Genomic DNA, 12704 nt, shown 5'->3' on the forward strand with positions numbered 1-12704 from the left:
AAATGTGGTCATCCTCTCTATATTCCGGAAAATGAAATACGGAATGTTTATCATCCGTACCCTGGTGAAATGCATGAGCAACCTGATGTGATAAGCATATAGACGAGAGAACCATCCCTCACAGCTGAAATATTTCATGATCAATTTCATTAGTGGAGCATATTCATCTTTCAGATATCGGAATGGAAACACTCTCTTGAGCTACCTCAAGAAACCGATTTTAATGTATGGCTCATAATGCTATCGGTCAATCGTCTTCCTCTTGGTCCATGGTTCCCCAATGTTTGGTATGCCGGTTGCTAGTGAGATAGATTTTGGTGTATGTGTGAAGCTGACACTGACTAAGGTAGCTTGATCTCCATGTAAATGCAGCACAAATAGATGAGCCAACTCATGATGAAATTGAACATTAGCCACCTTTTGACAAAACTCATAGCATGACTGATGCTGGAAACAAAACATGGCAAGAGGGCAGGCCTGTAATTTAGTGAGGGTGACTGGTTCTTATCTGATATGTCTACCTCCTCTATGAGGCCTCCGGGGTGCATGTTCCTCCATGGGGGAGTCACTTTGGGTTTCCATTTCATAATCTGATGAATGCTCAGATGCCACGACTGTTGTTTTTCAAACTGCCTTGGAGAAAAAAATGTTGGTGTAGGAAAACTGTGTTGAACTGCTCTTTTAGTGATGTATTCAAATTCTGCCACCAAGGGGAAACAAGTGAAACATGGATTGTTAGGAAAGGGAAATAATATTAAGGGATTAGGGACTATTGGGAAAGATTTGTTAGGGAAATATGGGAGAGGGTTTGAGGGATTTATGTGTGGGAATAGGGTTTAGGGTTTCACATTTGAAAGTTTTGGGAAAGGGAATTTAGGATAGGGGTTTAGTAACTTTAGGGAATAGGGAACAACAATTATAGGGGAAAAAATGAAGTCAAGGAGAATGATGGACAAGAGTAACCTTGGTCTAGAACAGTTTTTGAAACCCTAGGTAGCAGCTTATATGTGAGGAATCAAAATGATATGGTTTGATCGTTTACTTGGAAGCTCAACACATCAACCATAACATACACCATAAACTCGAATGATGAGCAGTGAAGGAAGAGCTCAACCTACTTGAATTCAAGAAAAATTTGCATGTTTTGGGCGTTTGGATGTTGTTCAGGAATTTTTTGGGCCAACTAGCTGAGTGCGCTACACAGCTTGCCCAACGCGCCGCGACGTCCCAGTGCACCGCACCCGTTCAAAATTACACTGGGCAACTTCTCCCAGTGTGCCGCGCCTCCCCAGTGCGCCGCGCCACCTACTCTATGCGCCACACCAGCCAAGTTTCCTCCAACTTCACCCAAATCGCACACTAACTCAACCAATTTGCTTTGAGTGGCTTCTCTTTGGTCTTGGCATGCAAATGACATTTATCTTCATGAAAATATCTTGATAAAGACACGGATTTGATTTTTGACTCTCCAAGACCCATCTTTGTAATGTTTTGGCATTGGCACTTTTTCCATTTTAATACAACTCTGTTTTTAAATTTCCTTTTTGATTTTTTGACTAAAATGATGAAATTCTTGGCAATTTTTTGCAGGGATAGCTGACATGGAATTTGGAAAAGGAGACCAGGGTTGCGCCTAAAGAATTCAATCACTGAAAAAACTTTTAAAAATTTACAAATAACGAAATGTTGACTTTTATTCAAAACATAGTTTTGAAGAAGAGTCATAATCCATCCATATGATGATGAAAATCTTTGAATGACAACTTTTTAGGAACCTCCCTCTGGCCTGCTGGCTTTATTGGACATTGTTAAGACACTATTTGTGAAACCCTAGACGTAGTGACTGAAAATAACTCTTGCTGATCAATAGACTAAAATAGGAGTGTAAGTGATTTTAAAACTTGATTTTGACGGACAGACCTGAGCCAACATGGATAAGGCATGAGGGGTAATGTATGACAAGACCCTTTCGTCAGATTATGTCATGCCCCTAGCGGAATGCAGATGATCAAGCTGAATGAGACACCTAGGAATGAAATGCAATAAGAGAAATGATCTCTGAAGGAGGGATGACCAGACCGACTCTAACAGATGGCTTCTGTGATTTAGATGCTTCTTCTATATATCCAAGACTTGTCTTTATCAGAGGAGAATGTTGAAATTTGATAATTTCATTTAAAGTTTCTGATCCTTTAGCAAATCTAATATTGAGAGATTTCGTTTTCTCAAGATCATTTCTTAGACCCACAATTTCACATTCTAGTTTTTCATTGTGTTTTTCCTTTTCAGCAAGTTCGTATGTCAAGGTACCTATAATCATATTCTTTTCTTCTAAACAGATTTTGAGTTTAGATATTTCTTCATAAAGTTCTTCCTCCTTTAAAGCATCCCAAAAATTATCATCTTCATAAGCCATGAGAAGTCTATAATCATCACCATCACTATCCCAAAAATCATTGCTATCATAAGCCATGAGAAGTCTGTAATCTTGTCCATTTTCATCTTCATCACTATTAGATAAACCATCAATATATTCATGATTATAGTAACTCCTTTTATTCACAACTTGTTTTCTATTCCATTTTGCATATTCCTTTCCTTTTTCATATTTATCTTTATGAGGACATCTGGTAGCATAATGACCGACTCTGCCACAAGCAAAGCATTTGAAGGGTAGCTTACCTCTAAACCTTCCAGAACCCCGTTGAAACTTCTTGACAAAATTTACTTCATCTTCTTCTTCCTAAATATGTCATGATTAATTGTGTTCTTCCTTTCCTTTTGTTGAGGCTTTAAATGCAATTTCTCTCATATCTGATGGTCCTCCTTTTCTCATCTCAAAGGCAGTTAAAATTCTGTGAAGTTGTGTCATAGTGATATTCTACAGATCCTATTTTTCTTCTATGGCAGACACTTTTGATTCAAATTTAGCAGATAAGGATCTCAAAACTTTCTCAACTAAGGTAACTTCCTTTATTTCTTCACCTAGATTCTTCATACAATTAACAACCTCATCTATACGTAAGAAGTAACTAGCTATACTTTCATCACTATGCGTCTTAAGGGTTTCATACTGAATTCTGAGAGTTTGAATCTTAGCACATTTTACCTAAGAGTCTCCTTCGTAGCTCAGAATGATTTTGTCCCATATTTGTTTGGCTGATTTGAGCTACATGACCTTGACAAACTCTAATTGTGACAGGATTCCCAATAAAGTATTGATAGCTTTCATATTGCTTTTTACCTACCGTATCTATAGGAATTGTTGTCGGAAATGTATATCCTCCTTCCACAATTTCCCAGACATCCGTTCCAAGCGATTGTAGATAGGATATGGTTCTTATTTTCCAATAAATAAAGTTTCTCCCATCGAAGATTGGTGGTCTGATTGATCCCATGTTTTCTTGATTATTCATGATGATGGATCTCCCTTCAAGTGATCAAGCTTCTTCTGAAGGACCTGCTCTAATACCAACTATTGGAAATAATACTGAGAGGGGGGTGAATCAGTATTATTAGATCAATAATTTTATTTCCCAAATGGATTTATATACGCTACTTCAGTGAAATGAGCTAGCGTGTACATGTGATTGTGATTAAGGAAACCAGGGTATATCCAAAGAACTTGTGATTTAGACAATTTATCATCTGTTGATCTTAAAGCAGTATATCAAATATTTATTAGACAATGCAATAAAATCAGAATAAAGCATCATACATAAGAAACACACATGAACACCAAGATGTAAGGTGGAAACCCAATGTGGGTAAAAACCACCTGTTGTTGTTGTCTCTGTCTTCTTTTAATAATAAGATAATATTTTTACAATCTTGTACTGGTGCAGACTCATACCAGTACACAGCTTCTACCTGTAGAAGGTTACAACCTTCTCTCGTTCTCCAGCTTCTACTAGAAGGGAGCTACAACACCCTAGCACTTGTACTAGCTAATATGTTTACTAGTATGTAGGTGCCAGCCTATAGAAAAAACTCCACTCTTCCACCAGGGACCACGTTTCATGAATTTTCAGACTGGATACTCTTGGATCACAACACCATAATTTGAAGGCCACTTTTCATCAAATTTTCACACTGGACCCATCATAACTTTTAAACTTAAACTGCATTAACCAATATTCAGATAATCTGAACAATCAAATCACTGACACCAGAACACTGTGCTGAAACCATAACCATGCATCATCATTTAGAACCAATTGTAACCTCAAAAATCATGCATTAGAGTGTATACGCTACTTCGTTGCACCAAAATTGCGTGTATACGCCACTTCCATTAATTGAACATGCCTATACCTTTAAAACTATTGCAAACATAAACTTTTGAATCAAGTCTATCAATATTCTGAATATCTACTGTCAACTTTCAGAGCTTTACATAAGCGGGGACAGAAATCACTTCTTCTCACTTATACAATCAACCAATCAAATGCCAACCTCCTTATGCATTCAGTTTTACATTCATATCTAAGAAGACTTCATGACAGACAACAACAGTAAAATAACAAAATTTTATTAGATAGATCAATCAGATCTGAAAATAAGCTTTTCTTTTGTATACGCTACTTCAAGGAACCAAACCTGCGTGTATACACTCTTTGGCTGAGACAAACCTGTGCACAGTTATGAAAATATGTGCATAGTTACGAATAGAACAAGCACAAAACATCAGATCTAGTCTCACCCAATATTAGATCATTCAAGAATAAGTCATTTCAAGTCTCATGATTCCTGATCCAATAGTGAACTCAAGGTGCACATGAATATTTTAGATCTAGTCCCAAACATAACCCTGCAACATAAAATATACTTCAAATAGAAGTATTCCTTACAATACTATTACTTGCACACTTAGCCTAATGATCTTCTCCTCTTATATACTCTTAGGCTTTTCTCAATGCCTTGGGCCAAAACCACTTAGGACCAATACCTTGGACCAAATACATAGGGTCAATACCTTGGACCAAATACCTTGGACCAAATGCCTTGGACCAAAACCTTGGATCAAAATACCTTGGATCAAATACTTCGTTTTCCAACATGTACACGCTTTTCCTCCTGTGAAAGTGCGTGTATACGTTATACGCTTTTTTGGTTTTGTTAACCTGCATGTATATGCTTCTTGGACAAAGTGAAGCAGCATATACCTCTCTTTCTCTATGATTTGGAGTCTGATCTGTAATCCTTTACTATTAACTTGTTGCACTTTGAACTATCATCTGAGAGAGTTTCCATCAAGGAAAACACCTATATCATAATGCTAACAACAATGTCAAAGCCATTTTTCCCCATAAAAGAAAGAAACTTGAACAAGTTTTCTTAAGTTGGGCGATAATGGCCATTATGTGGCCAGATGACCTATATACACAAAGCAAATAAAATGTCACCATAGAAGAGAACACCTTAGTAACTTAGTATTCTACCTTCAAGGAAAGCTTAGGCACAATCATGTCAACTAAGTTACATGCTAAAAATCTCAACCCGTAGATAACTTGTGAAAACAAATAATCTGAGGTGCGATGTCTAATCCTTGTCATTTTATTTGCAACAACATTTCATTCTCTAATGCATGAACTTGGTAAAATATATAAACATGTGCTCAAATAAGAACATGAAAATAAATTTTTTGAATCATCATGAAAATATTTTAACACAATACAACTAAAAGGATTTCAATTAATATCATGTAATACTAATTTCATCTTCAAGGTTTGGTCGTCGTTTAAATGGACATGATACCAATTATTTTCAATTTCATAGTTAAAAGTGATCTGATAATGAGATCCTAGACAATTATTAAGGTATTACAGACTCATGTGCATGGATTTGCCTATGTTACTTTGTGCAATGGATCGATAAGATTACGAAATACATAGACAATGAAGTAGTTAAAGAACATAATAGACAAACACACATAAACACAACAAGTTTAATAAGGAGTTCACCCGACACTCCTAGGCTACGTCTCCTGGTCCAGCCTTCAGTGGTGACCTCTCTATTATGTCTTCAAAAGCAGAGTTTTTACAAAAGTGAGCTCAATTTGAGTGTCACATAACAGATACAAAACAACAAGGCTTTTACTTAGATCCCCCAAGTCTTTCTGAGTACACAAACTCTCCTCACTGACTCTCTCTCTCTGTTTGCTCTCTATCTCAGCATTTCTTGTCTCTGTTTCTGGTAGTCTATGGCTTTAAAGCCAATCAACGCTATCTGTTCGTTTCCCCTTCTCGGGATTTCTAGCTTCCTGTCCTCTATCCACTCAGATCCCCCTCTGAGCATTAGCAATCATTGTTGAACACCTTCAGGGCTGGTGGCCACTTGTTCTGTAACGGAATGGGTCATCGGGCCTTTGAAATCCCCAAAAACAGCGTTCTCTATTTTCACAGAGAAATACACTAAGAACATAGGAAATTTACAGAAAATTCCATTTATTAGGTTTGAAATACTATAGATTCTGCCTTATAACTCCTATTGGGTCTGCCTTTATGTCGCTTATCGCATCCCCACACTTGATCTGGGAGATTTGGATCCAATGGCTGAGGTTCATTTCGGGCGGCTCATTCGTACGGGGGTTAACTGCCTAAAAAGGGTGGTTTTCTCTCTCCAGGGCCTGGACACGTGGCAGCCAGTGTATGGGCTTGGGCGGAGCCTAGCCAAAACCACTTACCGCCTTCGGCCCGCCCGAAATCCTGCTTGTATCGTGATTTCCCTTTGTATTAAAAAAATACATTAAACACTGAAAAACCCCATAAAATGGCCTTAGACAGACTTGAAATATTATGCATATGCATTCATAAACCCTTTCGGGTCTAGTTTCATCGCATTGGCGCTTTTCCTTCGTATTTCCTTTATTTAACGAAAAATGCAAATACAAAGGAAAATGTTGCTTTCGGGAACTCAAAAAATATATGTTTTTATTTATAATCCTGTCGAGTCTGGCTATCGCAGTCACATGAATCGACCTTGCTCCTCTGTGTTGCTCCGATGCGATATTGTGATATTATAATCACATATCGCACATACCCTTGGGTCGTTTGTAAGCGCTCCTTTGTAATCATCAATTGCGATATCGCGATTCAACTTGGGCCATTGATCTGTGCACTTGATCAATGGTCCTTGTTGACCCTGCTGATTGCTATCACATATACCATGTGGTCTCTACTGATAGCCTGTGCTTCCCACCGCCAATTGCAATTTGCTGATTGGATCTGGACCGTTGATCCGCCAGATCTGACAGCTCCCATGCAAAGTAGTTTTAAACCACCGATACTCTATTTTTCAATGTTTTCTCTATGTTTTTGCCTCCCGATAGTGTTATCCGAATTATCTAAAAGTTCTTCTCATGCGATAGTTTTGAATGTTTGAAGACTTAGAGGGTGTTTTGGATCCATTTTGGATCTCGCTTTCCCACTGAAAAAGATTTTGGACCACCAAAAGTTGGCTTTTAAGTATCAATCAACAGCTTCCTCAGTTGTCCAATCTCTATCCATCTTGAACTTCTTGGTTTTGAACCCTTGAGTCCAATTCTTAGGTACTCAACATCCCCTTCGTGCATAGTTCTCACCTTCCTGTCCAGAATTGTATCTTCCTGCAACTCATTGAGATATTCAGGTAAGAAATCATCAATAGAAGGCAACTGACTTTTCTCTTCAGGATCTTCAATCAATGAAGGTTCAAATAGTCTCAAGTTCTCTGCATTAACTACTGAATAGATGTGCATGCAAGCTGGAAAATAAAGGCGAAAACATTCTCACCAATTTTCTCAAGTATCTTGAAAGGCCCATACCTTATTGGCTTCAGCTTCTTACCTTCACCTCGCATTCTGTCTTTGCTGATGTACAGCCAGACTTGATCACCAACTTGGAAGCTATGCTCAATTAGATGCTTATCATGCCTTGCCTTGTACTTGGCCTGGATCTATTCCAGTTGTTCATGCACTGCCTGGTGAATTTCTTGGATCTGTTCAATGAACTTGGTTGCTTTGTCCACATCACTATGTCCATCAACTGCTATGTCTTTACTAAAGACAAAATCCAAGGGAGACCTTGATGTAAACCAAAACAAGTCTCAAAAGGAGATCTCTGGGTAGAAGAGTGTTTAGCATGGTTGTAAGCATGTTGCACATAACACAAATGTTCATCCCAAAGCTTCGGATGCTTGTTGCAATAGCCCTTGAGCAACTGGATCACTGTCCTGTTGACCACCTCTGTTTGGACATATGTTTGTGGATGAAATGGTGTGCTCTTCTTCAATCTGGTGTCCATTAACTCCCATAGACTTGACCAAAACTTCCCAACAAATCGGGAATATTGATCAGAGACAATAGAAGTGGGTAACCCAAAATGAACCCATACATGCTGAAAGAACAACTTTGTTGTTTGTTCAGTTATATTATGCTTATTACAAGGTATTAAAATACACATTTTACTGAACCTATCCACAATAGCATATAAATAATCATGACCTTTTCTATATTTTGGAAATCCCCCAACAATGTCCACGGAAACACTTTCCCAAGGATGAGAAGGAACTAGAAGTGAAGTGTACAAGCCTAGTTTTCTATTGCTGGGCTTGTATTTAGCACACATGGAAAACCCTCTAACATATCTAGAAACTGTTTCATGCATTCTTGGCCAATAATAGAACCTTTGCAGTTGTGCAACTATTTACTTACACCAAAATGACCTGATATTAAAGAAGTATGTGCTTCTCGGATTATGTTAACTCTTTCAGTTTGAGGAATGCATAACTTTCCCAAATGATACAAGAGTTCGTCCTTAACATGATAATCCAATTCTTCTACCTCTTTGCCATGACTTAAAGTTGCATATACATCTTTAAAATCTACATCTTGAGCATATTGTTCAATCTAGCTTTCATGCAATACTAAGTTATGCTTAAGTATGGTAGATTCATTTATGGTTGATCTTGATCACATATTTGCAACTTTATTGTGTATGCCCTTCTTATACCTAATGACAAGATGAAACTATTGTAGAAAACCCATCCCCCTATAGTGTCTTGATTGCTGCAATTTAGTTTGTGAGTGCAAATATTGAAGTGGTTGATGATCTGTATGTATAATTGTTACTTTGCCCAATAGGTTATGTTTCCACATTTTCACACTCTGCACTAATGCATACAGTTCTTTATCATATGTGGGATAATTAACTACTACAAAATTAAATGTCTCAGAGTGATAACATATGGGTTTACCATGTTGCATCAACACTGCTCCCATGGCATAGTCACTGGCATCTGTTTCAATCTCAAATGGTCTTTGACGATCTGGCAATGCTAGTATTGGTGTTGTACTACTATTTGCTGCCACACTGAAACACCCTGTTAAATCCTGTTAAAGCATGTAAGGGAGATGCAATCAAGGAAACGTTAGCAATAAACTTTCTGCAATATTGTGTTGCTCCTAGGAAGCTCCTAACTTCTGCAGCAGATTTGGGTTTAGGCCAGTTGACAATGACTTCAACCTTATAGGGATCTATCTTCAATTCACCACCCCCTACAATATGACCCAAATAATTCAAAGATGTTTTGCCAAATTCACATTTTGATAACTTAACATAGAGATTTTCTCTCTTCAAAACATCTAGAGTCTGCTTTACATGCTTTAAATGTTATTCCCATGTTTTAGTGAAAAAAATAATTTCATCTAAATATACAATTACAAAATCATCAATAAAAGGTTGGAGTACATTATTCATAACTCTCATGAAAGTGGTAGGAGCATTAGTTAAGCCAAAAGGCATAACTAGCCATTCATACAGCCCTTGCTTTGTTTTGAAAGCAATCTTCCATGCATCTTGTTCTGCAACTCTGACCTGATGGTAGCCACTACGCAAGTCCAACTTGGAAAAGTAAACAACTTCTTTCAACTGATTTAATAGATCATCTATGCGAGGAAGAGGATAATGATTCTTGATTGTTATTTTATTCAGTGCTCTGTAATCAATGCAAATCCTCCACGAACCATCTTTCTTTCTCACCAGCACGATCGGAGATCCGCATGGTGATGTGATTGGTCTTATGAACCCTTTATCGAGCAGCTCCTGTACCTGCTTCTTGATCTCTGCATTCTCTAAAGCGGATAACCTTTACATTCAGATGTTAGGCAATGGAGCATCTTGCTGCAAATGACTATCATGTACTATTTCCCTTTTGGGTGGTAGACCTTTAGGTTCTTGAAATAGGATATCATATTCTGAAACAAATTTTTCTAAATCAGTTTTCTATTTAGCATCACAGCCTTCAAATACATTGGTTTTATCGGGGTTCTTTTCCTTTACAACCATTAGTAAAAATTGCTTACATGAATTTACAATTCTTTTCATCTTCCCTGAGTTTATGAGAGTGTGGTTATTTTTTAGCTGATGAGCTCTTACAATATATTCTATTCCATCTTTTGTGAGTTGATACTTATTTTCAGTTCTATAGAAAATGGCTTTTCTATCATACAAGTAAGGACTTTCTAAAACAATACCACATATATCCAATGGATCTAAATCTAACTCAACCTCATCTACAAATTTTGACCCAAAAGCAAACCTAAGTTTACATTGTCTAGTCACTTGTAGCTTTGCTTTATCACATACCCAACCTAATGGATATGGCTTCTTGTGAGGTGTTGTTAGTGTTGGCATTATGGCACAAGTTTAGAGCTATGGCTCAGGTGTTGTCCTTCATGGCAACTCACTTTGGTGACAGATCTCAGTACAGGCTCTCAGAATGAAGAAAAAGATATATACGCAGGTTCACCTAGACTAAGGCACATATACACGCGGGTTAGACGTTACAAAGGCACGTATGTGTATACACGCACTTTCACGCAAGGAAAAGCGCGTATATGTTGGAGAACTTCCTTTTGCTCCATGGTAGTTAGTCCTTGGTATTTGAACCTATGGTTTTGGACCATGGTATCTCGTCAAAAGTGTTGATCCCAAGTATTGGGTCCATGGTATTGTTTTATTATGGTTTTGGACCGTGGTATTGAGAAAGGCCTAAGACTATAAAAGGGGAAGGAGATCATTTGGCAAAGGATTATCTGAATTAATTGAATATCTAATAAGTGCTAGATCTGAAATATTGGTGATTAGGGTTATGGTGCAGATCTGGATCTGAATGAAGGAGGAACCTTAGCGCAAAGAGAAGGATAAGTTCTATTGATGTGTCATAATCTTAAGGCTTGAATGATAGTATCTTTGTATGATTTTGATCTGTTATATGTGGTGCGTGCTTGATCTATAAATATGATAATCTGGGTTAATTACTGTCTGAATATTTGAAAGAGTGAATTATCCTTTATAGATCTGTACGGAGGTTCAGTGAAGCGAAGGCGCGTATACACGCCGGTTCAGTGAATACAAACAACGTATACGTAGGTTGGTCCAAACACAGAAGCGTATGCACACAGGTTTCAGGTTATTGAAGTAGCGTATATCTTTTGAGTTGTGATCTAGCTGCTTCTGTTTATTGCTGCAGTATTCTGGGTTCAAAATTTGGTGTGTGATTACTATTACTGTGTTTTGGGTACAGTTGTCAGAGAAGTATCTACTTGATTCAGTTCTAATTGGTGAAAAGGATATTGTTTGATGTAGAAATTCTTGATGATTGATTGATGTTCATGGATCCAGTCTGAAAATTTATGAAATGTGGTCCCTAGAAGAAAGAGAAGGCTGTAGCCTTATGTAGGCCAACACCTACATACTAGTATCTTCGCTAGTGCAAGAGCTAAGGGGGTTGTAGCTCCCTTCCAGGAGAAGCTAGAGAACGAGAGAGGGTTGTAGCTCTCTGCAGGTTGCAGCCTGCATACTGGTAAAGGACTGCACCAATACATTGTAAAAAGAAGTTTCTAATTGAAAGAAGATAGAGATGAATTGCAGCAGGTGGTTTTCACCCACATTGGGTTTCCACCTTATATCTTGTGTTCTTGTGTGTGTGATTGTCTTCAGATCTGTTTTACTGTTTCTGGTTACTGTTTATTTGATCCTAATACACAGATTAATGATCAACATCAGTAAGATAAATTAAATTATAAGTCTGCATTCCATACGCGAGTTTCCTTCTCTGTAGTTGCGTATATATGCAGTTTTATCTAACTGAAGTAGCGTATATGATCTGAGTTTGAAAAAGAAAATAAGTGACTTGATAATACTGATTCACCCCCCCTCTCAGTATTATTTCCAACAATTGGTATCAGAGCAGGTCCTTCTGAAGAAGCTTGATCGCTTGAAGGAAGATCCATCATCATGAGCAACTACAAGAGAGAAGCATCAATCAGGCCACCAATTTTTGATGGGACCAACTTCGTCTATTGGAAGGTAAGAGTTACAGCCTATCTTCAATCTCTTGGTACTGAAGTCTGGGATATCATAGATACAAGGTACACTTTTGCTTCAGCAACTCCTACAGATCTAGCTGATAAGAAGCAATATGAAACAAATGCAAAGGAGGTCAATACTCTATTAGGATGTCTATCTCAATCAGAATTCTTCAAGGTTATGCAGTATAAATCTGCAAAAGAAATATGGGACAAGATTGTTCTGAGCTATGAAGGAGATGAACAGGTAAAACGAGCAAAACTTCAAACCCTCAGAATTCAGTATGAAAATCTCAGAATGCACAATGATGAAAGTGTGGCTAACTATTTCCTTCGTGTAGATGAGATTGTTAAT

Source organism: Pinus tabuliformis, chromosome 2_2 (assembly GCF_031772625.1).
Source record: "Pinus tabuliformis cultivar Carrire ecotype Pingquan chromosome 2_2, CPIR1, whole genome shotgun sequence".
NCBI lineage: Eukaryota > Viridiplantae > Streptophyta > Pinopsida > Pinales > Pinaceae > Pinus > Pinus tabuliformis.